At 44.6% G+C, this 23800-nt stretch overlaps 1 long non-coding RNA gene across 1 annotated transcript in view; it reads left to right on the forward strand.

The window, feature by feature from the left end:
• Positions 1–23800, forward strand: part of LOC124798253 — a 129475-nt gene that overhangs the window by 39651 nt on the left and 66024 nt on the right. Inside the window, exon 2 of the long non-coding RNA XR_007016929.1 lies at positions 21556–21617. This is a non-coding gene — a long non-coding RNA (uncharacterized LOC124798253). The remainder of the gene's footprint in view (positions 1–21555; positions 21618–23800) is intronic.

Below are 23800 nucleotides of genomic sequence, written 5' to 3' on the forward strand. Positions count from 1 at the left end.
AAACGATGATTAGCGTACATTCGCATTCTCTTTATAACGTTCCTTTCTTGTTGCTCCCATGCAAACAATGCAACAAATAGGCGTTCGATACAGTTCCGCACTGTCGCCTGATAAACAGAGTAAGAGCCTACGGATATCAGATCAGCTGTGTGGCTGGATTGAAGAGTTTTTAGCAAACAGAACACAGAATGTTGTTCTCAGTGGAGAGACGTCTACAGACGTTAAAGTAACCTCTGGCGTGCCACAGGGGAGTGTTATGGGACCGTTGCTTTTCACAATATATATAAATGACCTAGTAGATAGTGTCGGAAGTTCCATGCGGCTTTTCGCGGATGATGCTGTAGTATACAGAGAAGCTGCAGCATTAGAAAACTGCAGCGAAATGCAGAAAGATCTGCAGCGGATAGGCACTTGGTGCAGGAAGTGACAACTGACACTTAACATAGACATATGTAATGTATTGCAATTACAGAGAAAGAAGGACCCTTTATTGTATGATTATATGATAGCGGAACAAACACTGGTAGCAGTTACTTCTGTAAAATATCTGGGAGTATGCGCGCGGAACGATTCGAAGTGGAATGATCACATAAAATTAATTGTTGGTAAGGCGGGTTGAGATTCATTGGGAGAGTCCTTAGAAAATGTAGTGCATCAACAAAGGAGGTGGCTTACAAAACACTCGTTCGACCTATACTTGAGTATTGCTCATAAGTGTGGGATCCGTACCAGGTCGAGTTGACAGAGGAGATAGAGAAGATCCAAAGAAGAGCGGCGCGTTTCGTCACAGGGTTATTTGGTAAGCGTGACAGCGTTACGGAGATGTTTAGCAAACTCAAGTGGCAGACTCTGCAAGAGAGGCGCTCTGAATCGCGGTGTAGCTTGCTGTCCAGGATTCGAGAGGGTGCGTTTCTGGATGAGGTATCGAATATATTGCTTCCCCCTACTTATACCTCCCGAGGAGATCACGAATGTAAAATTAGAGAGATTAGAGCGCGCACGGAGGCTTTCCGGCAGTCGTTCTTCCCGCGAACCATACGCTATTGGAACAGGAAAGGGAGGTAATGACAGTGGCACGTAAAGTGCCCTCCGCCACACGCCGTTGGGTGGCTTGCGGAGTATAAATGTAGATGTAGATGCCGATGGACTGTTTCTCTCTCGTTCAGTAAGCGTGATAGGAAGCTACCGTACAGACAGAGGTATCTATACTTGGTAGAACTAATTACATACCGACATAATCGTCGATATTGCTTTCGTTTCCCAAAAGTTATAAATATTTCGATTTCGGAATAGACGATGTGTATGTCGCCAAGATGTCGAAGAAGAAGGTCCCTTACTGGCTGTATCGAGTAAAATGTGGAGACGGCGGTTTGAAAGCGGAAAGAAGAAGTACGAGGAAGGGCGTCCCTTACCTGAGGGATCGCTACTCAAACTACCTGGCGAAGGGGCAAGTGTGGCAAATGTCCGGCATTCATGAGGAATGGCCAGGGGCATCATTGGCGACACGGGTTCGCTACGCTTCAGTTGGGCGTGGCGCGGCTCGCTGCGAGGCGGCTGGCTGGCAGGCAGTCAGGCTGAGAACAGAGTGCGTGTGTGGGGGCCGCAGCGGCGGCGCGCTTCCACTTCCACTTCCACTTGCACTTTCACTTTACGGTCAGTGCGCCCGGCCGGCGCCCGCTCGCCGGCGGCTGTGGCCACCGCAGAACTGTGTAACACTGCTCGCCGCAGCCTCGAAGACTATGGCGCAACTGCCGAGCCGTCTGTCCGGCGGCAACTTGTGCGTACATTACACACCGCACAACGGTGCGCCCCAAAGTTCGGCTCGTCCGTCCCGGTGACGGAATGTCCCGCTGCACCGTTCCAGAGAGTTCAGTAGCGTTAGAAATTCCACTCTCCTCCTAGAGCCAGGGGCATTCCGAGTTATATAAACGGTAACTGCTTGGCCTTGTTACCCCCCACAGTTTGCGACATAACGAACGATGCGGGCAGTCCCAGATTGTATACCCGCGGCGGATGATCAACCTCAAAAAATACCACACATGAACAGTTAAAATACGTTAACAAAGAGAACAAAGTTTGTGAATCGTCGGGATTGGGAGTTTATCAGGCCAGAAAGCATAAAAAAATTAAGTAAAAACAATTCAGCCATGAAAACAGTGGACCTCATACCACGGGATGCATGACACACACACACACACACGCGCGCGCGCGAGGAGAGAGAGAGAGGGGGGGGGGAGTCCAAGCATACCATAATCGTCTTAACCACCTTTACTGAAATAAACGCCGATGATAACAAGTGCAATAACATGAAACATTATTTTGCTTTATCTACATATGCTATGAAGTGATAGCGGTAAGCTATACAGGAAAGCTATACAACCATTAAAAAATAAAAAAAATTTAAAAAAAGTCAAATGGCTCTAAGCACTATGGAACTTAACATCTGACGTCATCAGTCCCCTAGACTTTGCACTACTGAAACCTAACTAACTTAAAGACATCACACATATCCATGCCCCAGGCAAGATTCAAACCTGCGACCGTAGCAGCAGCGCGGTTCCGGACTGAAGCGCCTAGAACCGCTGGGCCTCAGCGGCCAGCTACAACTATTTCAATTCATTATAATAGTGACTTAGTGAATAGTATTAATTAGACTTAAAGCGGGAAATGTGGCTAATTCTTGGGGAAATAGCCAGATGTGGACATGTGTCACATGTCAAGCTAACAGTTTAATCCAACTTTTTTTTTGGTGCGTATCTGTCATAATAACAGAACTATGTGGATTCTTTTGTTGCGTGAGAACTCACTGAGATAGAGGTCTAAGTATAATTCAGATTCAAAGAGATTCTTACTTAGTCGTTATTGATTGGAACCGACAATCCATCATCATTTTTCAGATGTCAGTCTAACGAAAACATCTGCATTCAGTTCTGAGAGACGAAGTAACTTGTTGCAGAGATACTCGAAATTTTCTTCAACTCTGGTTAAGGTATTCACAAAATGCCTCGTCAGGTCCAACGTAGCAGAGGTGGTAATAGAATTTTTCGGACACATGTTACTGCCTCGGAAATTTAAATTTGATAATATTAATAGAAACAGTATATGAAATATATATTTTAAATCGCTAAAAAGCACTTTTAGTATTACGAGTTCATTGTAAAAACGGTTGGTCATAGGGGTTTTTATCACTTATCATATTAGCATGAAAGACATAAACATTTCCAAGAATAGGCTTGTCATTTTTTTCATTGCTGGCTTACATTAGGAAACTCGTACATAAATTAATGAAGACATACACTATCTGCTCAAAAGTGCACCCGGCTGAAAGTGACTTTCAAGTTCCTGGCGCCCTCTATCGGTAGTGCTGCAATTCAGTATGGTGTTGGCACACTCTTAGCCTGCATGACAGCTTCCACACTCGCAAGCATACGTTCAGTCAGGTGCTGGAAGGCTTCTTGGGGTATGGCAGCCCATTCTTCACGGAATGCTGCACTGAGGAGAGGAATCGATGTCGGTCGGTGGGGCATGGCACGAAGTCGGCGTTCCAAAACATCCCGAAGATGTTCTACAGGATTGAGGTCAGGACTCTGTGCAGGCTAGTCCATGACAGAGATGTTATTATCGTGTAACCACTCCGCCACAGGCCGTGCACTATAAACAGGTGCTCAATCGTGTTGAAAGATGCAATCGCCATCCCCGAATTGCTCTTCAACAGTGGGGAGCAAGAAGATGCTTAAAACATAAATGTAGGCCTTTGCTGTTATAGTGCCACGTAAAACAAAAAGGGATGCAAACCCCTCCATGAAAACACGACCACACCATTAAACTACCACCTCCGGATTTTACTGTTGGCACTACACACGCTGGCAGATGACGTTCACCGGGCATTCGCCATACCCACACTCTGCCATCGGATCGCCACATTGTATACCGTGATTCATCACTCCACACAATGTTTTTCCATTGTTCAATCGTCCAATGTTTACGCTCCTTACATGAAGCGAGGCGTCTTTTGGCATTTACCGCCGTGATGTGTGGCTTATGAGCAGCCGCTCGACCATGAAATCCAAATTTTCTCACGTCCCGCCTAACTGTCATAGTACTTGCAGTGGATCCTGATGTAATTTGGAATTTCCGTGTGATGGTTTGTATAGATGTCTGCGTATTACACATTACGAACCTCTTGAACTGTCGCCGATCTCTGTCAGTCAACAGAGGAGGTCAGCCTCTACGCTTTTGTGTTGTACGTGTCCCTTCACGTTTGCACGTCACTATCACATCGGAAATAGTGGACCTCGGAATGTTGAGGAGTGTGGAAATCTCGCGTACAGATGTATGACACAAGTAACATACAATCACGTGACAACGCTCGAAGTCCGTGAGTTCCGCGGAGCATCCCATTCTGCTCTCTTACGATGTCTAATAACCACTGAGCTCACTGATATGGATTACTGGCAGTAGGTGTCAGCACAGTGCACCTAATATAAAAAACGTGTGTTTTTTGAGGGTGTAATGATACTCTTGATCGCATAGTGTATGTACAGTGGCGCACTCAGCGAAACGTTAAGATGTTGTACCCTTTGACTACACGAGTAACGGAGTTACAATTTGAGCCGCTGAAAGCCTGCAAGCGCAGGGTGACAATTATTGAACTATATACAAAAAAACCTAAATTAATTAAACTACGGCGTGAAACACACCTAACTCAACATGTAAACATCACTACAGATATTCGAATTTAGGTTATGACATGTTCGATATGCCTGCCATTATTGGCGATGATGTGGCGCAGACGAAAAGCGAAATTTTGCATGACTCCCTGAAATGTCGGAACATCGATGCTGTCGATGACCTCCTGAACGTTTGTTTTCAGCACAGCGAAGGCTTTGGGGTTTTTGGTGTACACCTGATTATTTTTGTGTAGCCCCACAAAAAGGAATAGCATCTGTTCAGATCCGGAGAACATGGTGGCCAATAGAGGTCCTTACCAATGGCGTCTGGGTATCCCAGAGCCAGAATGCGGTCCGCAGTGTGCTCCCTCTGGACATCGAACACTCTCCTGCTTCGATGGGGTCGAGCTCCGTCTCGCATGAACCACGTCGAAATCAGCATCACTTTGGATAATGGGGATGAAATCCCAAGATCTTCACGTACCGTTAGGTAGTCACTGTGCCATAGAGGAAAAATGCACCGATTATTCGGTGCCTGGACACCACACAGTCGCCCGCTGAGGGTGAAGAGACTTCTCGATCGCGAAATGCGCCAATTTTGCTTATTGACGATTCCATCCTAATGACAGTGGACTTCGTCGCTAAACCAAACCATACCATGCGCGTAATAATTCCTATCATATCCCGCAGCCAAACGTGCAGTTTGAACTGCTTAACGCAAACCGTTCAGAAGTTGTGACGATTTTATTTCATACAGTTCAATAATTATCACCCTGTACTTAGGAGCAGATGGACAGCCGGAAAGTAATTAAAAGAATTACCAAAGGCAGATTGACAGCCGGAAAGTAATTAAAAGAATTACCAAAGGCTGTCCTCAAGGGTCGATCTGCGGCCCCATCTTCTGGGACATAATAATCGAACCCCCCCTACTTCTGGATGGGGATGACAGATCAGACGGAATTGTCGCCTACGCAGATGACCTATTAGTTGTAGTCACTGCAAACAACAGAGCCCAGTTAGAAGAGAAAGCCAGTGGATTACTACAAACAATTACTCAGTGGTGCCACGACAACAAACTCAGGATAGCCGAAAACAAAACAACATACACTTTACTGAAAGGATCACTCCAAAGGAATCCTTCGGTTAAAATTGGGGACACAAACATCAAACGAGCACGCATTACGCGCTATCTTTGGGTACACATAGATGAAAAATTGAATTTCCACGAACACATAAGGCTGACAACAGACAAAGCAGAAAAAATACTCCACAAACTGGTGAGGCTAAATTCAAAACAGTACAGACTACCTCTACCAGTCATACGTACATACCACTGTGCGCTCTCCGAATCAGTACTCAGCTTTGCAGCTAGCACGTGAGCACATAGACTGAACGTGGTCACCAACAAAGTATCCGTCAGACGAGGGCAGAGAAGTGTCCTACTTAGGCTATCTGGAGCCTTCGGTACCACCTCAGCGGATGCACTGTGTGTGGCGCTCGGAATATGCCCCATAGATATCACGATCAAATATAGAGCTGCGAGGTACTGGTTAAAGGTTGGGAGACTAGATAAGGTGCACACAATAACCGGTGTGCCCATAGAGACGATACGTCACCTTAAAAGTTGGCGTTTGGATACATGGCAAGGTGAGTGGGATGTAAGTGATAAGGGACGTAGGCTGCACGACTTCCTCCCTGACATAAGGGAGAGGTTGAGAATGAGACATATCGATCCCAGCCGCGGTATGGTACATTTCTTAACCGGGCACGGACCTTATCCCACGCACTTAAACCGCGTGAGTCTGAGGCAGACACCTACATGCACATGCGGGGAAGAAGGTTCCCCACAACACACAATCTTTTTCTGCGGGCAATACACGAACAATAGACATACACTACACTTAGATTACACAGATACAGACATAGATATATACACAGCAATAAGAGACGAAGAACAATGGGCACAATTAAACGCACTGACAAACAGTATTTCAAAAACAACACATGAAGAGTATATGCGGACACATCATCACAGACATGCCTATGTGCAGCGTAACAGAAATTTCCAGAGGATGGACAGCGATACCCACAGTGACAGCGAAAATAGTGAAAATGAGGAGGAACAGGAGGAGGAAGCTGAGATGTGACAGTAAATAAGCAAATTGCTGGCAATCTAGCCAAGAAAACACCAAATGCTGTACAAGGATGCGCACCTAATGTAGTTAATACACAGGATTAGTAACAAATAGGATAAGAAACATTATTTCTCTACTAATAACGATTTATGTGTGTGTGTGTGTGTGACTGGCGGTCAACGGCTCGATGAAACCATTCCGAGGTATTCACCGTCAATCACACTCGGTGATGGTACTAACATATCTCTCATCTATCCTATCTTCTTTTTATATTCTTCTTAAAAACAACAAAATTTTATTTATATTTCAACCTCAAATTATTGTTATTTTGAATCATTCTTTTTAAATGTTGTAGATAAAACAAAAGGAAAGAAAACTGTAAAAAGATGGAAAACGAAAATTGTAAGATGTACGACCTGTTTTAAACATCAGGTAACAGGTCTATAATTTGGAAATAAATAAATAAAAATAAATGTACTTAGGAGCAACACTGTCTGGGGTCTTGAAGCAGAGCAGCGATTGTGTACCCAGCACGTTCAACAAATGACAAACCTCGATTTAATAGTACCATGCTGGGAACCGCCAGTTTACTTACAAATTATCGGCTACAAAACACTTACGCTACCTGTAGGGCAGTGCTGCTAAAATGTGTGGAATGTAGTTAAGGTAGGCCTAAGGGGAGACACTGAGAATGTACGAAGAACGTGCCGCGCCAATGGCCGCAGGCTCTCTGCCTCACGAGAGACTTGGCAAATTTAAAAAAATATCACATGGAAACGTAATCTAAATATCCAGAAACCAGTTAGCTTCCTGAATTCAGCGGGTATTCGGTTCTAGGCGCTTCAGTCTGGAACCGCGTGACCGCTACGGTCGCAGGTTCGAATCCTGCCTCGGGCATGGATGTGTGTGATGTCCTTAGATTAGTTAGGTTTAAGTAGTTCTAAGTTCTAGGGGACTGATGACCACAGATGTTAAGTCCCATAGTGCTCAGAGCTATTTCAGCGGGTATTCTTGAATTTCCCACGTATTGTTCCTGATACGGTAAGACTGGTTCAAATGACTCTGAGCACTATGGGACTTAACATCTGAGGTCATCAGCCCCCTAGAACTTAGAACTACTTAAACCTAACTAACCTAAGGACATTACACACATCCATGCCCGAGGCAGGATTCGAACATCCGACCGCAGCGGTCGCGCGGTTCCAGACTGAAGCGCCTAGAACCACTCTTCCACAGCGGACGGCTATACGATAAGATTAAGTGGGGCTGATACCATGTCGCATACTGCAGTATAAGTAGTATTCTTCTCACAATTTATTCGCGAAGAAACGTGGTCACATGTGGTGCAATACAAATAAATTTCTGCCGGGCTAATTAAAGAGGTTCACAGAGTACAAGCGCGAATCTGTCAACTCTTGTGGGCCTGTACACTGCGAACCGCTCCTCAAGATCATAAGATCAGAAACACACTAAGAAGCTCAATACTAGTGCATCTATACTGGAGTTTGATTGTACACTGAACAAAGTTAGACTTGTGATTATTGCATTTATAGATTTGGTTTTGGCGGCAACGTCGTCTGAAATACATTTCTTGAAATGTTGAAGGTAGCGGGGATAAAATACAGGGAGCGTAAGGCGACGTCCAACTTGTATAATGACCAGACTGCCGTTATGAAGAGTGGAACGGCATGGAAGGGGACCAGTAGTTGAGAAGGCAGTTAGACAGGGTTTTAAACTATGTCCTCGATGTTATACGACAATGTACATTGAGCGAGCAGTAAAGGTGACCAAGAGAAATTGGGAAGCGATGTAAGTAGGAGATGAAAATTTTGATGTTGCCGACAACATTGTAATTCTATCAGAGGGGGCAAAGGACTTGGAACGTCAGTCGAATAGAATGGTTGGTTATTAGACGATCAATAATAGCAAAGCCAAGGGTAATAGAATGTAGTCAAATTAATTAGGCGATGGTGAGAGAGTTCGATTACGAGATGACACATTAAAATAGCAGACGACTTTTGCTATTTGGGCATCAAATGATTATAATAAAATAAGAGAAATCAGAGCTCGAACGGAAAGATTTAGGTGTTCCTTTTTCCCACGCGCCATTCGCGAGTTGAATGCTAGAGAAGTTGTACGAAAATGGTTCGATATACCGTATGCCAGGCACTTAAATGTGAATTGCAGAATAACCATGTAGATGTAGATGTAGACGGCTGAAGGAGAGGACTGGAGACTGGCAAGAGGAAGAAAACCATTTCCGAAAAAGGGAAATTCACTTTCACCAAATATAAATTTAGGAGTTTGTGAGTCTTTTCTGAAGGTATATGTATGGAGAATATCCTTGTAGCGAAGTGAAACTTGGTCGCTAAACAGTTCCGACAATAAAGGAAACAGTTGTTGAAACGTGATGGTATAGAAGAAGCCTGTAGATTGAGTAGATCTAATAACTAGTGAGAAGGTACTGAATCGACGTAGGGAGAACGGAAATTTATGGCATAACTTGACTGTGAAAGACGGGATCGGTTGAAGAACACACCCTAAAGCTTTGCGGAATCGTCAAATTTAAATTTTTTTTTAGGTACGGCGGGGGAAGGGGGGGGGTTGATGATGATGATGATGATATTTGGTTTGTGGGGCGCTCAACTGCGCGGTTATCAGCGCCCGTACAAATTCCTCAGCCCAATCTCGCCACTTGCAGGAATGATGATGAAATGATGAGGACAACACAAACACCCAGTCATCTCGAGGTAGGTGAAAATCCCTGACCCCGCCGGGAATCGAACCCGGGACCCCGTGCTCGCGAAGGAAAGGTCGAGGGCAGACATTATAGAGGGAGACAAAGGGATGAGTACAGTAAGCAGGTTCAAATCGATGTAGGTTGTAATATTTGTAGTTATGGAGAACTATAAGAGCCTTGCTGAAGATAGCTTAGGGTGGAGTCCTGCATCAAACCAGTCTTTGGACGGAAGACCACAAAAGCAACGTTGTGCTCGTTTCAGTGTGTGGCTCCTGTTACCGATGGAGCAAGTGTTCCGTTTTGAACCCTTGTCGAGCTTGTTGTAATGGCGGGCGCATGGACCTAGTGTCTCCACCGCAGGCCTCGAGAACTGGTGTCGAAACGCAGTCTGCCGCGGCCTCAACTTGTCCCGTCCGGCCTGACCTCGCAGGCCGCTGACTCAGTGCATATACACAGCCCGTGACTCACTCGCACGAAGCTGCGTTTCGCTGTATCACCATCAATTCGAAAGGTTCCGGCAGGAGTCAACACGGTAGCTACAAGTACCGATCTTGTGAAATGCAGCTTGCTCCGTTCGTTCTTGAGAACCGGAAGGGATTTAGGTAGCTTAGATGTGATTTGTCGCGTGTTTACTGGCTTCCAGAAAGCGTTGGACTCAAGGCCATGCGGTTGCCTTCAAGTTGGGTTCACTGTGGCACCGACAACGGTCGTCAGACACCGTCACCAGAGGTCGCCCGATAACATCGCCCGATAGCGTCGTCATAGTGCGTCCGATCTCCTCCGTCGGTTTTTGGCAGGATCAGGGAGGTTAGGTTAGAATCTATTCTATGTATGAAGTAAGTTAGGTTTTACCGTCTTAAGGTGGGCTGTATTCCACGACGCCTCTGCGCTTGGATGCGAGTGTTGCATAGCGGCTTCTGCTATCAAAGAGACGCCGAATGCATGTGTTCCTGTCTCGCAAAGAACGTGTCGAGTACTATATATCCTGTCCTCAGCTATCGGAATAACCAGGCCAATTTTACGAATATATGACATGACAGGAGAAACGTTCTGTTACTTACTCGAGATAGTGGTGACGCCAGCCGCTGTGGCCGAGCGGTTCTAGGCGCTTCAGTCCGGAACCGTGCTGCTGCTACGGTCGCAAGTTCGAATCCTGCCTCGGGCTTGGATGTGTATGATGTCCTCACGTTAGTTAGGTTTAAGTAGTTCTAAGTCTAGGGGACTAATGACCTCAGATGTTAAGTGGCTGGCTCGGGGCACTATGAGATTAACATCTATGGTCATCAGTCCCCTAGAACTTAGAACTACTGAAACCTAACTAACCTAAGGACGTCACACAACACCCAGTCAGATGTTAAGTCCCATAGTGCTTAGAACCATCTGAACAATTTGAATTTGAATTAATAGTGACCTTCAAAGGCAAGTTATAAACACTCTGTTTCTATGTACTTGTTTAAAGTTGTACAGAAGTACGTCAATTAACCTTCAATGGCTGCTGTTTAACACACGAGTGAAAAACGATCATAAACTGTAGCATAAGATACTCTGAAAACCTAAACCACTTAAAAGTGGAAATACATACCGTACACCACATTTGATAACCACTTAATATTAACAGAATCACTACACAACTGGCATAAAACGCCAGTAAGCAGAAGTAATAATAATTTGCAGACAACTAAGGACAACGTACCAGAAAAAAACATCCAGTACAGTAGCTGTAATCATATAACATACGCCACACTCTTCACTTGAACTAATTATGCCGGCCGGGGTGGCCGAGCGGTTCTAGGCGCTACGGTCGCAGGTTCGAATCCTGCCTCGGGCACGGGTGTGTGTGCTGTCCTTAGGTTAGTTAGGTTTAAGTAGTTCTAAGTTTTAGGGGAGTGATGACCTCAGAAGTCAAGTCCCATAGTGCTTAGAGCCATTTGAATTAATTGTTTTTTAAGGTTATAATCAAAGACTAAAATTTCCAGTGAAGATTTTGTCTATTTACGGTTTCAGTCTATAGATTCCGAACTGTAATGCGATTATGTTATTTTCATCCTCAGGATGCCACAATCTCACTCTTTCTTAGACTACATTTATCAGTTTCTCACGTTCTTTATTTCGTGTCCGAGTACGTTGGTCGATTTTACCGAAGTAAACAAACTGATTTCAGTTTCACTGGTTGTCGTCCGAAGTCAGTACGTTCGGGAGATAAGATCGGCTATAGTGAGACAGCGCACCTAGTGGGACACTGATTTGGAAAGATCGGTCGGCCGCCTGCAGCCGATGCCGTTCGTCGGAGGGATCCAGCGATATCGGAGCCACAATAACCGCAGCATGAAAGCAGCTTGTGGGGCGATGTGCAGCAAGAGGAAGTATACCACGTGACGCGAGACACTGTAGCGCTAGTTTCAGGATGCGCGTAAACCGTTTAGCGTTGATTATCACGTACTAAGGTATGGTGAAAACAGAGTAATTTTCATTGAGAGTGGCATAAAACAAATAGAAGTGTTACGTTAAGAAGCGACAGCAATAATTTCGAAGCATACAAATTGTAGGGAGTCAGAAACAGTAACATAGTCGAGCTGAGCCTGGATGACACATTCAACTCGAATGACGCATTTCATTACTTTTAGTCATTGGCGACTGGTGGCGTCCCAGTCTCTCAGCAACCTATGAGGAGCTGTATCAAGTGGGTGAGAGATGCGAAGAAACGTGTTGGCCAACGCAACAGGCGAACAAACCGTGTATAGAGGCAGATCAGGACGGCACGAGAAACATGCAGTCTTGCGTTATCTTGTTGAAAGATAACGTCACGGTGATCTCGGAGGTAGGGCACATTCACGGGCCTTAAGGCGTCAGAAGTGTAATGCCTGCTGTTTGAATTAATGACTGTGCAGACCAGAGGTGATCGTGTCGTTTACCCAGTGGCACTCAACATGACAGATGCACGGTTCGAATGAAGATGACGAGTGTTATCTGGCAACATTCGTTCTCCTCAGAGCCATCACATGCGGATTCTTCCATCGTGATGCTCTACGCAGAAACTGATGTAAAGAGGACGTGGTGCGTCTCCTGTGCGTGGTGTTGACCTTGTTAGCCGGCCGCGGTGGTCTCGCGGTTAAGGCGCTCAGTCCGGAACCGCGCGACTGCTACGGTCGCAGGTTCGAATCCTGCCTCGGGCATGGATGTGTGTGATGTCCTTAGGTTAGTTAGGTTTAAGTAGTTCTAAGTTCTAGGGGACTGATGACCTCAGATGTTAAGTCCCATACTGCTCAGACCCATTTGAACCATTTTTGCATTAAAAATTGTTTGTTAACGCAACTTGTGTGTTATTTCTTAACATCAGAAATCTTGTTGTTCTATCCGTACCGCCATCCCACAGTGCAATTGGACTTCTTTTGTGCCGCATCTACCTGCTTCAGACAGTCAAAGAGAAAGATTGGAGTGATGAAAGCTCAAAAAATTGTAACACTCCTTCCCACAGTGAAAGTAAAATTATGTTCTACTACAATTTCAAAAGAACAACGTAAAATATTTATCGAAAATTGTGAAAGAAATATAATGTAATATACATATATCGGCACTAGATTCGGCCCTTTTGATATCGATGTATCGGGGAGTGAGCATCGGCAATATACATTGATATATTATGGAAAAATATCGATATTTTATCAACAGTCTTAATTGTCACAATGTCGGTTTGGGTACCTTTCTGCTTCCTGATTTAAGGAAATTCACATGGCAGTACGATCGTGCACAGCTCAGCGAATGTGTGTCTTCTCGGGCGCTAGTCATGTAGGACCATTGACATCCTATAACCCTACATGGTGTTGAGTGTGGTCCTCTTGAACCCAACAACAGTGTATTCACATAACATTCCCGTGATGCGACGAACTTAAGCAGCAATATCGCGGAACAATAAATTGCAGTCCCAATAGGTCACGACCCCGCCGCTGTTGAATTTCGACGTACACTGGTAAATGTTTGTCCTTCTTAGACGAGGCACAACATAATGTTCTCACTAATAACGAACCCACTGCATAATATTTCTTTATATGCAGAATGTAGATTGTGGTACTTTTGCCCATTCCGTACAGTTTCGCAAAGGTGCTAATCATTTACATGTCCAAGCATGTAATGACTAATGAGCTTGATGTCAATTTGACGTTTGCTGCATGCCATCCTCGTGATTTTTGGTAGCCTCGCCTGCTGCCAGCCTGGCGGCCCGTGGTCCGCTGTGGCCAGAACCGCGAGAGTGGCTGTTGCCAACCAGCCAGCCAGCGGCCGCGGTCGGCTGCTGGGCGCGGCTGTGCGCTCGCTGACCAACTTGCCCGGTCCACTGACCTAGAACGGCCGCCTCTGCCGCCGCCACCGCAACCTGATCGCCACGGCTGGCGGAGCGCCCCGCCACAAAAAGACGCGGCCTGCCAGGAAGCGATTCTTCACGCCTGCAGCCTCGTTTCTACTGCGCAGCTGCTTTTTGATCGACTGAAAGGGTGCCTGCGGCTCGCCGCTCCAAAAGCCGTAACAAGTTCTCCTCTTCTCGATTGTAGAACGCTATTTTCTTCCGTGTATCCGTTTCGGCACACGTGAGACCGGCGACCTCAAAACAATAATGTACAGTGAAGAGCCAAGGAAACTGGTACATCTGCCTAATATCGTGTAGGGCCTCCGCAGAAGTGCCGCAATACGACGTGGCTTGGACTCGACTAATGTCTGGAGTAGTGCTGGAGGGAACGGACACCATGAATCCTGCAGGGCATAAACCGTAAGAGTACGAGGGGGTGGAGATCTCCTCTGAACAGAAAGTTGCAAGGAATTCCAGATATAATCAATAACGTTCATATCTGGGCACTTTGGTGGCCAGCGGAAGTGTTCAAACTCAGAAGAGTGTTCCTGGAGCTACTCTGTAGCAATTCTGAAGGTGTAGGGTGTGTCATTGGCCTGCTGGAATTGACCAAGTCCGTCTGAATGGCCAAGGCACATGAATGGATGCAGGTGACCAGACACAGTGCTTATGTAACTGTCACCTGTTAGAGTCGTATCTAGAGGTATCAGAGGTCCCATTTCACTCCAACTGCACCAGCTTGAACAGTCCCCTGCTGACATGCAGGGTCCATGGATTCATACCTGTACACGTCCATCCGCTCGATACAATTTGAAACGAGACTCATCCGACCAGGCAAATGTCAGTGTTGACAGGCTGTGCGTAAAGCTTCGTGTCGTTCAGTCATCAAGGGTGCACGAGTGGGCCCTCGGTTGCGAAAGCCCATGTCGATGATGTTTCGTTGAATGGTTCGCACGCTGACACTTGTTGATGGCCCAGCACTGAAATATGCACAATTTGTGGAAGAGTCGCGCTTCTGTTACGGTGAACGATTCTCTTCAGTTGTCGTTGGTCCCGTTCTTGCACAATCTTTTTCCACCCGCAGCGATGTCGGAAATCTGATATTTTGCCGGATTTATGATATTCACGGTCCCGTACACTCGTGAGATGGTCGTAGGCAAAAATCCCTACTTCAACGCTACATCGGAGATGCTGTGTCCCATCGCTCACGCACCGACTATAGCATCACATTCAAACTCACTTAAATCTTGATAACCTGCCGTTGTAGCAGCAACAATCGATCTAACAACTGCGCCAGTCACTTGTTATCTTATAGGAAGATAGTAACTGTTCTCGAAAGAACAGATACCATTGATGACGTGCAGCTTCTCGAGAATGAATGATAATTAATTGAAACCCTCAGCTGCCGACGGGTGATGTTGATTATACCTCGATGGGGACAGTTGAAAATGTGTGCCCCGACCAGGACTCGATCCCGGGATCTGCTTGTTATCTTGTATAGGCTGTGCCGACCGCAGCGCCGTATTCTGCCTGTTTCCATATCTGTGTATTTGAATACGCATGCCTATACCAGTTTCTTTTACTTTTCAGTGTATATATGCTTTCTTTCTGCGTCGTTCGATATTCATTTTACAGTCGGCGATTGCGAAATGGTAATCAAGAGTTGTTATTCATCTTTGTCGAGTCATGAGCACATATACCAAGGCCAATACGGACCATACATATATCACATGCAACCGTAATTTTATACAAATAGGAAGCGGATCAAGAGGATATTTCAAAAATATTTGGCTACAATACGAGCTCTCGATGTAACTAGAGGTCCAAGCGGATAAGAAAAATGCTGTCCGAACCCGCAAGTGTTTTATCGGCTTCCACGGATATTAAAATTTTGTAAACCATTTTAACCCGTTGGTACGTTTGGAGTTATGACGGTTGTTTCGGACCTGGCCTGCTGAAATCGCTCCTCGTAATTAACTTTGCATGAACCATGGACGTGTAACGAAGAAGCCGATAATGATCACATTTTAATTCACCAGTCTCTCATTTTCATGTTGTGTTCCTTGAGTGACATCTACCGTTATTATTTAATCAGATCTTGTGAAATTGCCAGGAAAACATTCCTGAACATTACGAAATGAAATGAATTCGTGTTATAATTGAAGAGTGGAAGTGGGGAAACGTTCTAACACCTAAACCTCCATATGTCAGACACTCAGCTCGGTACAAAACGTTGTATGTCGACAGAGTATCAACCGAAACTCCTGTCGTCTAGTAGAACGGGTGTAAACGATAATTAAAATTAACACCACAACTACGAAGCACAGGAAAAGCTTATTGATGAGTATTTGTAGATTTCGCCTGGGTAAGGTGGTAGAGCGCGAGGTTGTCGTACCAAAGATTCCGCGTTCAAACTCCACTGATGACAACTTTTTAAAACTGTTTACGCGTGAAACTGTTATATGTAATTTGCTACACACACTTCTTCGTATGCAACCATTACTGTGAAGCCTTTGTTCCTGAATCAATGACACTTTGTGTGTGTGTGTGTTTCTGCATGTTTGCATTAATTTTTGGACGTAATGTACTATGTAACTGATCTAATTACTTTTTATTATTACTACTATTAGTTTTGTTATGTTTATTATCAGCCTATTATTACTATTACTACTACTACTACTACTACTACTACTACTACTACCAGCACAACCACCACCACCACCACAACCATTACTTCCTTACATGTGATACAATTGTTTCTTTATTTTTCTGTATGCTTTTATATTCTGTGAAACTACAAATGTACTCTCTATGTTTACTGCTTTCAAAAAAACTAAGCGAAAGCAGACTGCCAAGAGAACACTGGTGTAAACGCCAAACAGCCCTTTTACACATCATAAACATGTTGTCCCATATAACACTTTCACGCATAATGCAGTATAAAAAAGTCGTCATCGAGGTTTGTACCCATGACCCTTGCTACGACGATCTAGCGCTCTACCGAAGTCTCCACGGAAGCTACACCTAATTACTCACAGTTAGCTTTTTCTGTGGTCCCTATTGCTGGTGTTATTTTTAATTGACGTTTATGCCCGTTCTGCTGGACGGCAGCACATACTACGAAGTAAATAGGAGTTTTGGTTGATACTCTATCGACATACAACGTTGGTACCGATCTGAGTTTCACCTGGAGGTTTGGGTGTTAGTTCCAAATATGGAATTTTTCAGGAGAATGATAAAACAAGGTATCTCAGTTTGCACAAATCTGATTTGTATCCAGGAAATCCAGATGATACTATGAAAGCACGGAATTATGTTGCACGCTGCATCACCTCAAAAAATAGTGAGACAAATTAGAAAATAAAGACTTTATTAAGATCGTTCTATGCGCCACATCAGGAAACTGACTGATCCTAAGCGCCAAAAAGAAACGTTTTTAGAAGTTGATTCTTGCAGAAAAGGAAACAGCAACCAGCCACTCTTAATAATGCTAGTTGCTTACATGAACAGCGTCGATACTGGTTTTGAACCGACAGCTTCGTCTTCAGATGGCTGTTCAAAGCTAATAACTGTTTTTTTCCAAGAACTAATGTAAACAAGAACAAATGTAATATAAACAAGGACAGCTTCGGTTCAAAATCTAACGCCGCACGTTTGCAAAAATCAACTTGCGTTTTATTCACAGCCACGATCTCAAAAATGTCAGTTTTCGACAAAATAGGAGGAAGAAAGTTTTTATTTCAACTGCAGTTAACACTGAGGCACTACTTTTCTGCTTGTGATACTAGAAGTATAGAAATGAATCATTAGGTTTTTCAGTAGTAGTGTTCTGGTCAACAGGAGACACTTGTGATGTATTTTGAATTTTTGATCTACAGAGGAAAGAACAGCTTGGCACAAAGACCAAGTGCCATCTGCTGACGCATATTTGAAAGTTGTCCTCCATCATTTGGCGCCTGGATCACGTCTGGGTACATGAAATAAAGAACCGAGACCAGAATGGCATTGAAAACGCGTTTTGTGAAGAAATGTCACTATGAACGTCTTCCATTTCCACTCTTCAATTGTCGTCATATCTTGCATATCGTTGAATATTAGTCATATTGTTAGTTTATCAAATGCACTTTAATCCACATGGTGTTATATCATGTTCACGTATTACACTTTGTACTACTGTTGCATTAATTTGTAAATATTTTCAGAGAAACACTGACAGCATTACTGATTTTATGCCGAGCATGTTTTATGTCGCATGTGATGAGCAAATAGCAGTTGCACTTTCATGGGAAAATTCCAGTAGATGAAATGTTGTAGAACAGTCTTCATGTCGCCATATGGCAGATTTAGGTAATTCCGTTAAGTTACCTCTGATTATTCCAGTTGAGCTTACATAAACCGACTGAAACAGCTGTTGGTACGGCGGAAGTAGAATGGGGATGTGCAATTGTACGGAAAATAAGGAAGACTGGCATGTCGCCGTCTTTACCTCTTGCATCTACGTCTACATCTACATGGACACAGTGAAAATCACATTTATGTGCCTGGCAAAGGGTTAATTATGATGCCTTAAACAATAATTATTGTAATGCGCAAATAGATGGAAACCGTATTATTAACACTGATCTTTAACTTTTAATTACAGAGTAATTGTTACTGCGGCCGCCCACAGATGTCCACATGCATGCAAAGTTTTAACCGCAAAGTAAATGTTACTGCGGATATCCGCGGACTCTAGCTGTAACTTTGTCCTGGTCCGCGGCAGTGCGTTTAACTGGGAACATACTGCTTTCTTTCAGCTGTTCTGTGTTCTCTTGAGCACGCAGGCAATCACTCGAGATCGCCTCCAGCACGTTGCCCCATCTGTGCCGTTTCCGTCTGCACTTGGACACTGCTACACAGACACTCAACTTGCTTCCAGTTGGCCCAGGTCTCTGTATGGCTTGGTGTCAGCCTTTCATTGGACAATAGCCAATCTTCGCATTGATGGCTCCCGCCATGCCACCATCACCTTGCTTGCTCACCCTCTTGACTGTGCGGATAGAGGATGATTTTGCAGATGTTACGGCTTCCTCCCCCCCCCCCTTCTCTCTCCCCCTCTCTCTTGCCCCTCTCCTGTCCTCCCTCTTGGCTGCTTCTTGACCTCATACGACTGGACGAGCAATTCTGGAAACACAGTGAAGCTTCTCCAGAGTTGTGAGTAGGAGACAGTTTGTGATGAGACCACTTTTTTCAGTAGGTGCTACATTGTTAGTTTTAGAATACCAAGACTGGCATCACGGGGATGGGTTAATTGACCAGTTCTCTCTGTCTGCGGTCGTGCTCTCCTAGTTGGTACGTTAATTAAGCAAGGTACGTAACAGCTGTGAAATGTGTGGTGTCATCGCCAGACACCACACTTGCTAGGTCGTAGCCTTTAAATCGGCCGCGGTCCGGTAGTATACGTCGGACCCGCGTGTCGCCACTGTCAGTGATTGCAGACCGAGCGCCGCCACACGGTAGGTCTAGAGAGACGTCCTAGCACTCGCCCCAGTTGTACAGCCGACTTTGCTAGCGATGGTTCACTGACAAATTACGCTCTCATTTGCCGAGACGATAGTTAGCATAGCCTTCAGCTACGTCATTTGCTACGACCTAGCAAGGCGCCATTATCAATTGCTATTTATCTTGTGATGCATGTACCGTCAGACCGATGTTCACCAATTATGGATTAAAGTATTCCAACAGCTACGTACTTTATTTGCTAGACTCCTTTAACTGTTCCAGACCTCACGCCAGCCTGCGTGAGCTTAAACGCGTGCATTTCGGCTTCACGTCCTAGTGGCTTGGCTGTCTTGCCAAGTCACAACAAAATGTACCTTGTGATCTAAAAGCGCCATTGACCTCCGTGCTCTTCAAATGGAGTGTATAAGTCAGTGCCTTGACGAGTTTTATTGCAGCTGGTTCTTCTTATTGTCGGCGGACAACACTTCGCTGAGTTGCACTCCATAGTTTGCATAAATGGAATTTAGAGTATCTAGTAGCCACATGGGATCAAGTCCACGAGAACTTCAATGGCATAAATTTGGCCAGGAAGCAAAAGAAGCGGAGGCGCGAAGTTCCTGATCACTGTGTTGTGTCATGGTGTTCTTCGTTAAAACACAACTAAGCGTGAGTGTTGTAAACAGAGATCCGAAGTTTAGGCATTATAAATCGTTAAAATGCGCACGTAAAAAGGTTTGCAAGTAGCTAAAATAGGCAATAAAAGGCAACATAGTGGCACCTTACGATATGCCTGTTTATTTAGTACGTTGCACAATTCAGACTGTAACAAAATTAGCATATTTGCATTAACATCGTCTTGTATTATATTTTAAAGTAAATTTAAAGTTTTAAACAAAATGCTGATTGTGCTTGACAGAAAAATGAATCTTTCTTGAATGCCTATTCATTACATTTCTTATCGGCTTATTTATTGCACATGACAAACAAATGCTGTTTTATATTTTCTGGAGTCAGCTTTAATCAGATAATACATAATTCATATTAGAAAATTATTTCTCATCATTAACAGAAAATGGTACAAATGGCTCTGAGCACTATGGGACTTAACTTCTGAGGTCATCAGTCCCCTAGAACTTAGAACTACTTAAACCTAACCAACCTAAGGACATCACACACATCCATGCCCGAGGCAGGATTCGAACCTGCGACCGTAGCGGTCACGAGGTTCCAGACTGTAGCGCCTAGAACCGCTCGGCCACACCGGCCGGCTCATCATTTACACGTTCAAGTGGAGCAAAGCTAAGATATTGAAATATTGTAGGGTTCGTATCTACTGCAACACAATTGTCACCGTCTGTAGAATTTTTGATATCTTTCTAAGTTTGTCAAGATTAGGTTTTTTCCAATACACAAACCCTAATTAATGAACACCATTTCCATTGCACACTCTCCAATTTTTGCACGGCACCATTCATATTTTTACTAATTTCGGAAAAGGCTGCCATGTTTCTTGAAGCTGACATGTCATTTGTAGCGGGAACCGGAACTCTGCCGCAATGAAAGTTAACTCATTTCTCAGTTTCGAAAATTCGAGAAGTTTCTGCGCTGATCAGTTGGAGATGTTTCATCCTCCAACGCGATGACCACCTTTTTCTCGTGAAATCTGGATCGTAGTAAACTGCTGCTGAAATTCATGTCCTACATCTCGTTATGATAGACTCGGGTAGCCGAGGTGTATCTAGTGCAACATCTTCTGCATCCTTGACGGACCTTCTACAAAGACCTTATTTATAAATGGAAATCTGCTTGTCGACATCCGCAAACGAGTTTCAGATCTCTTCTGAGTCACTACCAAAACAATGTGCTACAGACATTTTATTCATATTATTGAGTGGATAACCTTCAATTCCGTAAGATGTAAGTTTTTTGTCACCTATAAAATTGTTATCATAATCTAAAATACCTCAGAACTGTCCAACTAATTTATATAAAAAATCTAATTTCATTCTTTGTATGACTATCGCAAAATCATCTCTGCGAGAAGGTGTACTTAGAATGTGTTATTTACTTTCCGTTAAGATAGAACGCAAAGCCTCAGAGGGACGTATAGCATTTCAGTTTGGCAGGATACTCACAAGCGATCACCAGTCCAACAATAACTTAACGTTGTTTCATCTTTTTCTTTCACAGACTACCACTGGCACCGCGAGTAGTCGTGTTGCTTCACGTTTGACATCCAACAACAAAAGATTGTAAGTATATAACAATTTTTCTGTAATAATAAGCTGACTGTGAAATTTGTTCTTTTTCTTCAAAAACCCCGGACAATTTTTACGGGCGTCTGGAAGTTGTAAGTACAGAAATGAAATGAGCGTAGGGCATCGTTGGCCGGGAAGCACCGTCCGGGGAAATACGGCCGTCAAGTGGAAGTCTTGAAACTTCCTGGCAGATTAAAACTGTGTGCCCGACCGAGACTCGAACTCGGGACCTTTGCCTTTCGCGGGCAAGTGCCCTACCATCTAAGCTACCGAAGCACGACTCACGCCCGGTCCTCACAGCTTTACTTCTGCCAGTATCTCGTCTTCTACCTTCCACACTTCAAGTGGAAGTCTTATTTCAGTCGATGCCACACTGGGCGGCTTGATGAGGATGAAATGATGATGAGGACTGTGGTGTCACCACCAGACACTACACTTGCTAGGTGGTAGCCTTTAAATCGGCCGCGGTCCGCTAGTATACGTCGGACCCGCGTGTCGCCACTGTCAGTAATTGAAGACCGAGCGCCGCCACACGGCAGGTCTAGAGAGACGTCCTAGCACTCGCCCCAGTTGTACAGCAGACTTTGCCAGAGATGAATCACTGACAAATACGCTCTCATTTGCCGAGACGATAGTTAGCATAGCCTTCAGCTACGTCATTTGCTACGACCTAGCAAGGCGCCATTACCAGTTTATATTCAAATTGTAAAACATGTACCGTCAAGAGCGATGTACACCAATTATGGATTAAAGTTAAGTATTCCAGCAGCAACGTACCTTATTGGCTATATTAATTACATTGTCCTGTTCCAGACCTCACGCCAGTTTGCGTGAGCTTAAACGCGTGCATTTCGGCCTCCTCTAGCAACACGGTGTTGCCTCTTCTGCCAACACATCAAGGACAACATAACACCCAGCCCCCGAGCGGAGAAAATCTCCAACCCGGCCAGGAATCGAACCCGGGCCCGCTTGCATGAGAAGCGATCAAGTTACCACCCAGCTAAGCAGGCGGACGGAAGTACGGAAACCTAGCAGGGCGACCTGATGGGAACAAAAAAGCGGTGTCAGCTGTTAGAAGTTGCATTAGAAATTCTAGGAAGACATTCGTTATACACGTGGCTTTTCTTTGGATAGGTGCTGTCTGCAGAAAATCAGTATGGGATGTATAGGTCAGACTTGATGCAAAAGTCTTGGGTATTTCCAAAGGTGTCACTTAATAAACTGACGCCAGGATACTCTCTTAAAATTGACTGAGTCTCCGGATTGCAACAGTAATTTGTTTCGGAACATGAGACATCATGTAAATTCATAATTTACATTTTAATAATAACATGAGCTCGTGTTGAAGATAACATGCTGTATGAAAAACACAACAAACCAGGGAAGTAGTGCCGCTCAGGAAGGATATCGTGCTGAATGATTCCAAAAACTAATTTTTAATTCCAATATTTGACAATTCTTGAGTGGAACATGAAAAAGTGTGTGCTTTTTTTTTGTTACACGTCCGATACTTACATCTTGTTTGACCTTGTTAGAGATGTTCGAAACTTTCATCATACAAAACGGGATATAAATGTTGCTTTGCATCATTACGTTCTAAATTTCGCCAAGTAACTTCCTGCGACGATTCAGTCACTAGTTAGGGTCACGTCTGCGATCTGTTGAGAGAGAGAGAGACAGGATGGGGGTGGGAGAGTGGGAGGAGGAGGGGTGCGGAGGGGTGAAACACGGTGCCAGCACATGGCTTGCTTCCTTCAAATATCATTAAGAGAGCCGCTGAGATTAATGTTTCTCTCCGCCAGAATGATCACCATCAACTGTGTGTCATATCCTCGAACGATGAGACGTTAAGGAGAAATCTAGAACTTAACCGAGACATTTGCGCGAAGTCTGGTAATTGGGAACGGTACGCCACAACTTCTCCTTCCTTTTCCGCTCATATTCTGACGGGGAATTTGCCTTCCGCCACCACAGTTTGTATCGGCTGCCTCGAAGTCGAACGCCGTCGCAGAAGCGTGATGTCGTCAGTCTCAGCTGCGATTGCTGACTACTTCTCGCTCCTTCTTTTGTGGCGTTTATTCTCCCCGTCTGGACATTGTTTAAATCCGGTAGTTGCCTCTTTTTCTCGTCTTCTAGTGTATCCTTCGTCTGCTCTGGGCATCTCCGTGAGGTCTGCG

This window comes from Schistocerca piceifrons, chromosome 5 (genome assembly GCF_021461385.2).
Source record: "Schistocerca piceifrons isolate TAMUIC-IGC-003096 chromosome 5, iqSchPice1.1, whole genome shotgun sequence".
Taxonomy (NCBI): domain Eukaryota; kingdom Metazoa; phylum Arthropoda; class Insecta; order Orthoptera; family Acrididae; genus Schistocerca; species Schistocerca piceifrons.